Here is a 13,096-nt window from a genome sequence, read left to right on the forward strand (position 1 = left end):
TCTAGCCATGACCATAAGCACAGATAGAACAATGAGCCAGATATCAAATCACATTGTATTTGTCACATGCGCCGAATAGACCTTACCGTGAAACGTTCACTTAATGTTCACTTAACCAACAATGCAGTTAAGAAAAGATTTACTAAATAAACTAAAGTAACACCATAAAATAACAATAATGAGGCTATACAGGGGTACCGGTACGAGTCATGTGCAGGTTACAGGTTAGTCAAGGCAATTTGTACATGTAGGTAGGGGCATATGCGGAAATCCCAGGGGGGGCAGAGGGGACACGACCCCCCCCCTATAAAGAATCTCCCCCAGTCCTCTGAAGTGGCACATGATGCAGGAGCAGTGCATGTTTTTTCCCCCACATTTATTTAACCAGGTAGGCAAGTTGAGAACAAGTTCTCATTTACAATTGCGACCAGGCCAAGATAAAGCAAAGCAGTTCGACACATACAACAACACAGAGTTACACATGGAGTAAAACAAACACGCAGTCAATAATACAGTAGAAACAAGTCTATATACAATGTGAGCAAATGAGGTGAGTTAAGGGAGGTAAAGGCAAAAAAAGGCCATGGTGGCAAAGTAAATACAATATAGCAAGTAAAACACTGGAATGGTAGATTTGCAGTGGAAGAATGTGCAAAGTAGAAATAAAAATAATGGGGTGCAAAGGAGCTAAATAAATAAAGTAAATACAGTAGGGAAAGAGGTAGTTGTTTGGGCTAAATTATAGATGGGCTATATACAGGTGCAGTAATCTGAGCTGCTCTGACAGCTGGTGCTTAAAGCTAGTGAGGGAGATAAGTGTTACCAGTTTCAGAGATTTTTGTAATTCGTTCCAGTCATTGGCAGCAGAGAACTGGAAGGAGAGGCGGCCAAAGAAATAATTGGCTTTAGGGGTGACCAGAGAGATATACTTGCTGGAGCGCGTGCTAAAGGTGGGTGATGCTATGGTGACCAGCGAGCTGAGATAAGGAGGGACTTTACCTAGCTGGGTCTTGTAGATGTCATGAAGTCAGTGGGTTTGGCAACGAGTATGAAGCGAGGGCCAGCCAACGAGAGTGTACAGGTCGCAATGGTGGGTGGTATATGGGGCTTTGGTGACAAAACGGATGGCACTGTGATAGACTGCATCCAATTTGTTGAGTAGGGTATTGGAGGCTATTTTGTAAATGACATCGCCGAAGTCGAGGATCGGTAGGATGGTCAGTTTTACAAGGGTATGTTTGGCAGCATGAGTGAAGGATGCTTTGTTTGCGAAATAGGAAGCCAATTCTAGATTTAACTTTGGATTGAAGATGTTTGATGTGGGTCTGGAAGGAGAGTTTACAGTCTAACCAGACACCTAGGTATTTGTAGTTGTCCATTCTAAGTCAGCCGTCCAGAGTTGTGATGTTGGGCAGGCGGGCAGGTGCAGGCAGCGATTGGTTGAAGAGCATGCATTTAGTTTTACTTGTATTTAAGAGCAATTGGAGGCCACGGAAGAAGAGTTGTATGGCATTGAATCTTGCCTGGAGGGTTGTTAACATAGTGTCCAAAGAAGGGCCAGAAGTATACAGAATGGTGTCGTCTGAGTAGAGGTGGATCAGAGACTCACCAGCAGCAAGAGCGACATCATTGATGTATACAGAGAAGAGAGTCGGTCCAAGAATTGAACCCTGTGGCACCCCCATAGACTGCCAGAGGTCCGAACAACAGACCCTCCGATTTGACACACTGAACTCTATCAGAGAAGTAGTTGGTGAACCAGGCGAGGCAATCATTTGAGAAACCAAAGCTGTCGAGTCTGCCGATGAGGATGTGGTGATTGACAGATTCGAAAGCCTTGGCCAGATCAATGAATATGGCTGCACAGTAATGTTTCTTATCGATGGCGGTTAAGATATCGTTTAGGACCTTGAGCGTGGCTGAGGTGCACCCATGACCAGTTCTGAAACCAGATTGCATAGCAGAGAGGGTATGGTGAGATTCGAAATGGTCGGTAATCTGTTTGTTGACTTGGCTTTCGAAGACCTTAGAAAGGCAGGTTAGGATAGATATAGGTCTGTAGCAGTTTGGGTCAAGAGTGTCCCCCCCTTTGAAGAGGGGGATGATCGCACCTGCTTTCCAATCTTTGGTAATCTCAGACGACACGAAAGAGAGGTTGAACAGGCTAGTAATAGGGGTGGCAACAATTTTGGCAGATAATTTTAGAAAGGGTCCAGATTGTCTAGCCCGGCTGATTTGTAGGGGTCCAGATTTTGCAGCTCTTTCAGAACATCAGCTGACTGGATTTGGGAGAAGGAGAAATGGGCTTGAGCGAGTTGCTGTGGGGGGTGCAGTGCTGTTGACCGGGGTAGGGGTAGCCAGGTGGAAAGCATGGCCAGCTGTAGAAAAATGCTTATTGAAATTCTCAATTTTAGTGGATTTATCAGTGGTGACAGTGTTTCCTATCTTCAGTGCAGTGGGCAGCTGGGAGGAGGTGTTCTTATTCTCCATGGACTTTACAGTGTCCCAGAACTTTTTAGTTTGTGTTGCAGGAAGCAAATTTCTGCATGAAAAAGCTAGCCTTGGCTTTTCTAACTGCCTGTGTATATTGGTTTCTAGCTTCCCTGAAAAGCTGCATATCACGGGGGCTGTTCGATGCTAATGCAGAACGTCATAGGATGTTTTTGTGTCGGTTAAGGGCAGTCAGGTCTGGGGAGAACCAAGGGCTATATCTGTTCCTGGTTCTAAATTTCTTGAAGCGGGCATGCTTATTTAAGATGGTTAGGAAGGCATTTAATATTAAAATAAAAACAGGCATCCTCTACTGACGGGATGAGATCAATATCCTTCCAGGATACTCCGGCCAGGTCGATTAGAAAGGCCTGCTCGCTTAAGTGTTTCAGGGAGCGTTTGACAGTGATGAGTGGAAGTCATTTGACCGCTGACCCATTACGGATGCAGGCAGTGATCGCTGAGATCTTGTGTGGGAATCTGACCGTCTGTCTTTGGTGGCTGACCTTCAGTGAGTAGTTCAAACAAAGGACATGTTAGACATTTCTTTACTTCTACCACGCAATACAATAAAACACGTGTATAACCGTCACCAGTCTTGCATTGAATTACAGGTAACTCTTTATGTTATCTAGCGATTAGCTGACTTTTGCTAGTTAGCTACAGTAACATCAACCAGTGTTTGCAGCTGTTTGCATTGCTAGCTTCTCTCTGACTCGAATTCAATGTCGTGTTCCTTAGCTGGCAAGGTGATAAGAGTTTTCGTGTCTACCGTCTGAAAGGCACTTAATGCACGTAGTTAACCTCTTCAACCTATGGGGGCGCTATGTCATTATTGGATAAAAAAAACGTGCCCGTTTTAAGCACAATATTTTTTTCACGAAAAGATGCTCGACTATGCATATAATTGGCAGCTTTGGAAAGAAAACACTCTGACGTTTTCAAAACTGCAAAGATATTATCTGTGAATGCCACAGAACTCATGCTACAGGCGAAACCAAGATGAAACCTCAAACAGGAAATGAGCAGAAGTTTTGAGGCTCTGTTTCCCATCGTCTCCTTATATGGCTGTGAATGTGCCATGAATGAACCTAAGCTCTCTGCCGTTCGTCCAAGATGTCTGCAGCATTGTGACGTATTTGTAGGCATATCATTGGAAGATTGGCCATAAGAGACTACATTTGCCAGGGGTCCGCCCGGTGTCCTTTGCCTAAATTGGTGCGTAATTTTCAGCTGCTGGCATTTTCCCATGGGATACAGAGGGGAAAGCACACTTCCACGAACGATATATCTTTGTAGAGATATGTAGAAAAACACCTTGAGGATTGATTCTAAACAACGTTTGCCATGTTCCAGTCGATATTATGGAGTTATTTTGGAAAAAGTTCTGCGTTTTTATAACTGAATTTTCGTTTTTTTTTGGTAGCCAAACATGACGCAGAAAACGGACCGATTTCTCCTGCACAAATAATCTTTCAGGAAAAACTGAACATTTGCTATCTAACTGAGAGTCTCCTCATTGAAAACATCCGAAGTTCTTCAAAGGTAAATTATTTATTTGAATGTTTTTCTGTTTTTTGTGAAAATGTTGCCTGCTGATGCTAACGCTAAATGCTAATGCTAGCTATCAATAGCTATCAATACTGTACACAAATGCTAGTTTTGCTATGGTTGAGAAGCATATTTTTGAAAATCTGAGATGACAGTGTTGTTAACAAAAGGCTACGCGTGAGAGCTAGCATATTGATTTCATTTCATTTGCTATTTTCATGAATAGTTAACGTTGCGTTATGGTAATGAGCTTGAGGCTGTATTCACGATCCCGGATGGCTCGCCGCAAGAAGTTAATGCACGTGAGGTTAATCCAGTCAATCGCACCATAGCGATTTTGTTTTATGTTGGCAGGATTTATACACACAATAGCTGGATTTGCGGAGTTAACGAGCAAACCAATGCAGCAAACTAAAGCAAACATTAGCTAGTAAGCTAGCTTGCACCTATTCCATTCATGTGGCGTCGTCAAAAATGGAATCTTTGCTATCGTCAGCTTATTCCAAGATCAGCATGCAGCTGTAATGCTTCTAAGTCCCTGTGATAAGGTTAGCGATAAACTGAACTCCAAACTAAACAGAACTAACGTTACACTCTCTTCTACCATTGTCTTAAATATACAGTGCCTTGCGAAAGTATTCGGCCCCCTTGAACTTTGTGACCTTTTGCCACATTTCAGGCTTCAAACATAAAGATATAAAACTGTATTTTTTGTGAAGAATCAACAACAAGTGGGACACAATCATGAAGTGGAACGACATTTATTGGATATTTCAAACTTTTTTAACAAATCAAAAACTGAAAAATTGGGCGCGCAAAATTATTCAGCCCCCTTAAGTTAATACTTTGTAGCGCCACCTTTTGCTGCGATTACAGCTGTAAGTCGCTTGGGGTATGTCTCTATCAGTTTTGCACATCGAGAGACTGACATTTTTTCCCATTCCTCCTTGCAAAACAGCTCGAGCTCAGTGAGGTTGGATGGCGAGCATTTGTGAACAGCAGTTTTCAGTTCTTTCCACAGATTCTCAATTGGATTCAGGTCTGGACTTTGACTTGGCCATTCTAACACCTGGATATGTTTATTTTTGAACCATTCCATTGTAGATTTTGCTTTATGTTTTGGATCATTGTCTTGTTGGAAGACAAATCTCCATCCCAGTCTCAGGTCTTTTGCAGACTCCATCAGGTTTTCTTCCAGAATGGTCCTGTATTTGGCTCCATCCATCTTCCCATCAATTTTAACCATCTTCCCTGTCCCTGCTGAAGAAAAGCAGGCCCAAACCATGATGCTGCCACCACCATGTTTGACTGTGGGGATGGTGTGTTCAGGGTGATGAGCTGTGTTGCTTTTACGCCAAACATAACGTTTTGCATTGTTGCCAAAAAGTTCAATTTTGGTTTCATCTGACCAGAGCACCTTCTTCCACATGTTTGGTGTGTCTCCCAGGTGGCTTGTGGCAAACTTTAAACAACACTTTTTATGGATATCTTTAAGAAATGGCTTTCTTCTTGCCACTCTTCCATAATGGCCAGATTTGTGCAATATACGACTGATTGTTGTCCTATGGACAGAGTCTCCCACCTCAGCTGTAGATCTCTGCTGTTCATCCAGAGTGATCATGGGCCTCTTGGCTGCATCTCTGATCAGTCTTCTCCTTGTATGAGCTGAAAGTTTAGAGGGACGGCCAGGTCTTGGTAGATTTGCAGTGGTCTGATACTCCTTCCATTTCAATATTATCGCTTGCACAGTGCTCCTTGGGATGTTTAAAGCTTGGGAAATCTTTTTGTATCCAAATCCGGCTTTAAACTTCTTCACAACAGTATCTCGGACCTGCTTGGTGTGTTCCTTGTTCTTCATGATGCTCTCTGCGCTTTTAACGGACCTCTGAGACTATCACAGTGCAGGTGCATTTATACGGAGACTTGATTACACACAGGTGGATTGTATTTATCATCATTAGTCATTTAGGTCAACATTGGATCATTCAGAGATCCTTACTGAACTTCTGGAGAGAGTTTGCTGCACTGAAAGTAAAGGGGCTGAATAATTTTGCACGCCCAATTTTGGTAATGTTTCATAATGATGTCATTAGGCAGAGCAGGCAACGGATGGCATACAGACAGCAGAGCTGGAAACAGAGAGTGAGGGACAGACTGGCTGAGACAGGGAGTCTCAGGTAAATTTGTTGAGTCTTTGTTTGGCAACATTATGAAAGGTTCTCTCTTGTAAAACTTGTAAAATAGGGACATAATTGGACAATGCCATGGATACCCCCACTCAACTTAAACTGGTGACTGAACCAAGATTTGTTTAAGGTAATGGTATTAATGTTGTGATTAATTGTGTTGTTTTGGGTACCGGTAGTTAGGAGTATGGCAAAGACCTTATTTATTTTCCAGGAGACAGACTGTAAGTGAGGGTGGTGGAAGGGAAAGAGCCAGGGAGAGAGACTTCAGAGGACAGTGTCACAGCCACGTCAGGACCAGGTATCAACCTTGTTGCCAGCAGCACCACTATATTGGACAGTGGCACAGCATTGTCCAGTTACCTCAGTGATGGCACAAAACCATATCAGCCACACCCACAATTTATAGTACTGCAAACTCTTGCCAACAGTGTTTCAAGAGAACTGGTTTTGCAATTTCCCCTGGCTACATGGCTCACTGTAGCCAAGGGTTTTCAAGCAAGCCATCTTTTGGCCAAAGAGCGGATGCTGCCTTCATTAGTGCAGGATTTCGGAACTGGAGAAAAGCCATTGGAAAAAGCCAACTGGAGAAAAGCAGCACATCAAAAACGGACAAACCCACCGCCACTTTGTAACTGTAACAGCACACCAGCTAAATCCAATCAGTGCCCAGTTATCCAGTGCGTGGGGTAAACAGCCAGAGGGCGCAAGGCATTGCTTGATGAAAATTGTTAGTTTGGTGCGGCATGTAGCAAGACCAGGACATGCCTTTAGAGGCCACATGGATGACAATTGGAATTTATACCAGCTTTTGAAACTTAGGGCAGAAGAGGATGATCCCATTTTACAGTAGTTAACAGAGCGTACCACAATGTACACAGGCATTACAGCTGAGATTAGGTCTCTGCCAATTGTACAATTTTCAGTAATTGTTGATGGTACTCAAGATGTCTCTGGTGCTGAGCAGGAGAGTGTCTGCCTGCGTTATGTGTACCATGATCTTGTCCCTCACCATGAGTTTATTGGGCTGTTGGAGACAACAGGCGAGGGATTTGCGAAAGTGGCAACTGATGTGGTGTTGAGGCCCAACTTGCTCATGTCTAGCTTATGTGGGCAGAGTTATGATGGTGCCTCAAACATGGCAGGAAAATACACTGGTGCACAGGCAATTGTGAGGAGGCAGCAGCCATTAGCCCTCTATGTGCATTGTGGAGCACACTGTAAATCTGATTACACAGGCTGGCTCCTCAGCCTCCCCACTGATCTGGGATTCCCTTTCTTGGGTCCATCAGTTAGGTGTCCTCTATCAATCAAATGTATTTATAAAGTCCTTTTTTACATCAGTTGATGTCACAGTCAGGAAAGTTTAAGAGCATGTTTGAATCAATTGCCCCGTCCTAAGATGCACATCTGACCACCCTGAAACCCTTATGTCCAACAAGGTGGACTGTGCCGAATACTGCTATTAGAGCTATGCTAGGGCAGTATGAGCGGGTACAAAGCAGCCTAGAGGAGATGGCAAAAACTGCATCCAAGACAGCTTCAACTGCCAGTGGCTTATTTGAGCACTTCAGCAAAGGCAAGACTGTGTTGGGCCTCACACTTGCCTCTGCGGTTCTTGGAGAGCTTGAATGCATAAACATTTCACTGCAGAAAGAAACTCAGACTGTCTCTGGTATGCAGGCTGCAGTCGACTGTGTGCGGTCTTCTCTTAGGGGCAAGAGAAATGATGAAAGCCACCTTGCACTGTATGAGAAAGCAACAACATTGATTGACTCCATTGAGACATACGATTTGTGGCAAAGCAGTGGATCACTATAGTGCAGAATTGTTTTTAAGTGTTGGATCGTGTGGAGGTTCCGTTTGGTGACCGTTTTGACCAGAACAGTCTAAACACCCTGCAAAAGTTGGAAAGAGCGCTTCTCACAGGGGAGTTGGATGAGTATCTAGATCAGTATCCTGAGCTGAACATAGATTCTCTTTCAGTGCAGTTGCATCTCTTTCGCTGCAGTTGCATCTCTTTCGCAACAAATACCCCTGTAGCAGCAGTGGGGAGGCAGCAGAGGTCCTGAGGTTGTTTGACCAAGTTGAGGTGCTGATCAGAATTTTGTTTGTGGTGCCAGTGTCTTCATGTGAGGCTGAGAGGAGTTTCAGTGCACTCCGCAGGTTGAAGACTTGGTTAGTTGTCTGTAATGTACATAAAGACAGGCTGGACAGTCGCAAGAAGGAAAATATCTGCCAGCAATTTGTTGGATCCATCGAAACCCGCAAACATATGTTCGGTTCTTTTGTTCATTAGTTCAGTAGTGTGTATAGCAGTGGTTCCCAACCTTTTTTGGGTACTAGAACCCTTTCATATTTTGAGGCAAGGTTTTGAGCGGTCCTCAGTGACCCCTAACCCCTCTATATTATATGTAAAGTTACTGGTGGTACTGAATACGTTCATAACACCTTTTATTTCACGGACCCCTTGCGACTTCAACTGTAAGTCCTGGATGACAGGAAGCTTTGCCTCCGTGATGTACTGGGCCGTGCGCACTACCCTCTGTGGCTCCTTACGGTCGGATGCCAAGCAGTTGCCATACTAGGTGGTGATGCAACTGGTCAGGATGCTCTCGATTAGAGGTTGACCGATTATGATTTTTCAACGCCGATACCGATTATTGGAGGACCCCCAAAAAAAGCTGATACCGATTAATCGGCCTATTTATTTTATTTAACAATACTGAATGAACACTTATTTTTACTTAATATAATACATCAATAAAATCACTAGCCTCAAGTAAATAATGAAACATGTTCAATTTTGTTTAAATTATGTAAAAACAAAGTGTTGGAGAAGAAAGTAAAAGTGCAATATGTAAGAAAGCTAACGTTGAAGTTCCTTGCTCAGAACATGAGAACATATGAAAGCTGGTGGTTCCTTTTAACATGAGTCTTCAATATTCCCAGGTAAGAAGTTTTAGGTTGTAGTTATTATAGAAATTATAGGACTATTTCTCTCTATACCATTTTTATTTCATTAACCTTTGATTATTGGATGTTCTTATAGGCACTTGTTCTTATAGGCACTAGTATTGCCAGTATACAGTATAGCTTCCGTCCCTCTCCTCGCTCCTACCTGGGCTCGAACCAGGAACACATTGACAACAGCCACCCTCGAAGCAGCGTTACCCATGCAGAGCAAGGGGAATAACTACTCCAAGTTTCAGAGCGAGTGACATTTGAAACCATATTAGCGTGCACCCCGCTAACTAGCTAACATCGGTTACACCAGCCTAATCTTGGGAGTTGATAGGCTTGAAGTCATAAACAGCGCTGTGCTTGCGAAGAGCTGCTGGCAAAACACACGAAAGTGCTGTTTGAATGAATGCTTACGAGCCTGCTGCTGCCTACCACCGATCAGTCAGACTGCTCTATCAAATCATAGACTTAGTTATAACATAATAACACACAGAAATACGAGCCTTGGGTCATTAATATGGTTGAATCTGGAAACTATCATCTCGAAAACATGACGTTTATTCTTTCAGTGAAATACGGAACTGTTCCGGTGGCATCCATAAGTCTAAATATTCCTGTTGCATTGCACAACCTTCAATGTTATGTCATAATTACGTAAAATTCTGGCAAAATAGGCACCCCAAACTGTTGCATATACACTGACTCTGCGTGCAATGAACGCAAGAGAAGTGACCCAATATCACCTTGTTAATATTGCCTGCTAACCTGGATTTCTTTTAGCTAAATATGCAGGTTTTAAAATATATACTTCTGTGTATTGATTTTAAGAAAGGCATTGATGTTTATGGTTAGGTACACATTGGAGCAACGATACGCACCGCATCGATTATATGCAACGCAGGACACGCAAGATAAACTAGTAATATCATCAACCATGTGTAGTTAACTAGTGATTATGATTGATTGATTGTTTTTATAAGATAAGTTTAATGCTAGCTAGCAACTTACCTTGGCTTCTACTGCATTTGCGTAACAGGCAGGCTCCTCGTGGAGTGCAATGTAATCAGGTGGATAGAGCTTTGGACTAGTTAACTGTAAGGTTGCAAGATTGAATCCCCCGAGCTGACAAGGTAAAAGTCTGTTGTTCTGCCTCTGAACGAGGCAGTTAACCCACCATTCCTAGGCCGTCATTGAAGATAAGAATGTGTTCATAACTGACTTGCCAAGTTAAATAAAGATGAAATAAAGGTGTAAAAAAAAATTAAAAAAAATTGGCCAAATCCATTTAATCGGTCGACCTCTACTCTCGATGGTGCAGCTGTAGAACTTTTTGAGGATCTGGGGTCCCATGCCAAATCTTTTCAGTCTCCTGAGGGGGAAAAGGCGTTGTCGTGCCAACATTATTCACATTTTCTTATTTATTAAACATTTGATTTCAATAGTTTTCTCTTCCCAAAACTAAAATATGTTATGAACAGAGTGGACTAAGGCACTGCATCTCAGTTTCAAGCTGTGCCACTAGAGATCCTGGTTCGAGTCCAGCCGGCCGCGACAGGGAGAATCATGGGCAGCGCACAATTGGCCCACTCTAGCGATCCTGTGGCGGGCCGGTCGTGTTTCGGGGGACGCATGACTCTCGACCTTCGCCTCTCCCGAGTCCGACGATGAGACAAGACTGTAACTACCAATTGGATATAATAAAATTGGGGAGAAAAAGGGGTAAACATACAAAAAAAGAGTGGACTAAGTTTTTTGTCGACTTTACCGTTTGCCAAAGTAAAAATGTAGTTGCTTAGGGGTGCAAAGGACGAATTGAGTTATTTCACAGAGTAGGTATTCCCTAATGGCAATATGCAAATACATGCTATAACGTGCCAATAGGACCTCGCTAGCTTGTGCTTGGCTCTGCACACCTCCTTGCTTGTTATGCCCACTATGATTAATTTGCTCCCGTTGGAAATGACAGGAGGTGGGCTCTTGGGTTAGTTATAATTTCTTTTTTTAAAGGTACTTTTACAGAGTCCCCGGAAGAAGGCAAATGTTTCCGGTTTTCATGGATACAAGTATTTTCAACCAAACTTCCGTTTCCCCTGAAAAACTGATGTGGGGATTCCGCTCAGGCGTCTTTTTACGGCCGTTGGGTTAGTTTTGAGTAAACCGTTTCTTTGCGGCAGAAGAAACATTTCTCAACTGAATCGGCGTAATGAATAAATCCAAGTTTTCCTAACAATGAACAATGTGTCACGTTTTGCTTGCTTGCCTACCTACAACGTCAATGCTGCTATCAAGCCAACCTACTAAGATTACCTGAATGGAATGTATGAAACTGATCATGATTTAATCTAATTTCACTGCGATTGGTTAGTCAACATGCAATAATACCTGTATACTGTCAATATCACTGAGATTAATTATTTGCGTTTAGATGACCAAAATCAGATTAACTATGCCTACCTTTCCTCTTTCCCCTCCCTTTTCAGTGATTGTGATGTGAGCTACCAAAAAATGCAAACCAATACTTCAGGTCAGTATTATCAATAACCATGCATATCATGCATACCAATGTATATAGTAGGCATGTGAGTTGTACCGTAGAAGACCTAGCTGAATAAGCTGTATGTGAGCATCTCTCCCTCTCTCTATGTCTGTCATTCTCTCTGTGTCTCTGTTTCTGTGTCTATAAGATGTATCTACATATACTTTACACACAGGAGGCTGCTGAGGGTAGGACGGCTCATAAAAATGGCTGGAATGGTATCAAACACATGGAAACCATGTGGTATGAGCTTTACAGTAGACCTAGCTACACACGCTATATGTGTGTAAGTGTATCTATCTCTCTGTCTAAAGCTAGGTTTCCTTCCAATTGGTGACAGACTTTCATGTGAATATTGAAAAATATGCATAAAGAAAATAAGCATGGTTTCCCACCAGTGGTGTGTTTCCTCCAAGCAGACTTGTTGCGGATTAAAAAAACAGTATGTGATGACATTGTGTACACAATGTACTTTTTTTGTGTACATTTTCATGTACTGAATAAAAATCAAAAGTTGAATGTGTTTCCATCACATTTTTGACTCTACTGATCATTTTGTCAAACTGTTACGTTAAATAGCAAATGTGCCTACTCTGGTCTTGGCGCTTGCTCTCTAGCCAAGAGCTCGTAGATACAGTGCGCATAGGCTAGTCTACATGATGACATTATTATGGATAAGAAAATGTTTTTATTTGTAAAAAAAAACGCAGTCAAGCATCAAGATCACCGTGCACCACCCCGTGAAGATCATCATACGTTATTTCATCTGTAGCCTAATAAACTGCATGGTTTCCCAAGTCGTTGTGGGAGGACCACACACACCATATCATCGCGTGACTCAAAGTTTATTTCGATATGATGGTTATTATATCAATATTTGCGCATGAAGGTGTTTCCACTGCCATTTCTCGCATAATTAATTTTACAGACAGAAAGATCCCACCATGCTGAACAAACAAATGATCTGTATGCATTTATAGAATTGTACTGAAACGTCCTGTTTCCATCACAGCTGTCATTAAAAAAATATATACGGTATGACTTTACTCACATAATAACTGGATGGAAACCATACTCACATAATAACTGGATGGAAACCATACTCGCATAATAACTGGATGGAAACCATACTCGCATAATAACTGGATGGAAACCGTACTCGCATAATAACTGGATGGAAACCTTACTCTCATAATAACTGGATGGAAACCGTACTCGCATAATAACTGGATGGAAACCGTACTCGCATAATAACAGGATGGAAACCGTACTCTCATAATAACTGGATGGAAGCCGTACTCTCATAATAACTGGATGGAAGCCGTACTCGCATAATAACTGGATGGAAGCCGTACTCGCATAATAACTG

General features: G+C 42.5%; 1 protein-coding gene across 1 annotated transcript in view; it reads left to right on the forward strand.

The window, feature by feature from the left end:
* LOC115132385 (spermatogenesis-associated serine-rich protein 2-like) overlaps positions 1 to 13,096 on the forward strand; it is a 54,055-nt gene that overhangs the window by 983 nt on the left and 39,976 nt on the right. The gene's annotated exons all lie outside the window — the stretch shown is intronic.

Source organism: Oncorhynchus nerka, linkage group LG7 (genome assembly GCF_034236695.1).
Source record: "Oncorhynchus nerka isolate Pitt River linkage group LG7, Oner_Uvic_2.0, whole genome shotgun sequence".
Classification (NCBI taxonomy): domain Eukaryota; kingdom Metazoa; phylum Chordata; class Actinopteri; order Salmoniformes; family Salmonidae; genus Oncorhynchus; species Oncorhynchus nerka.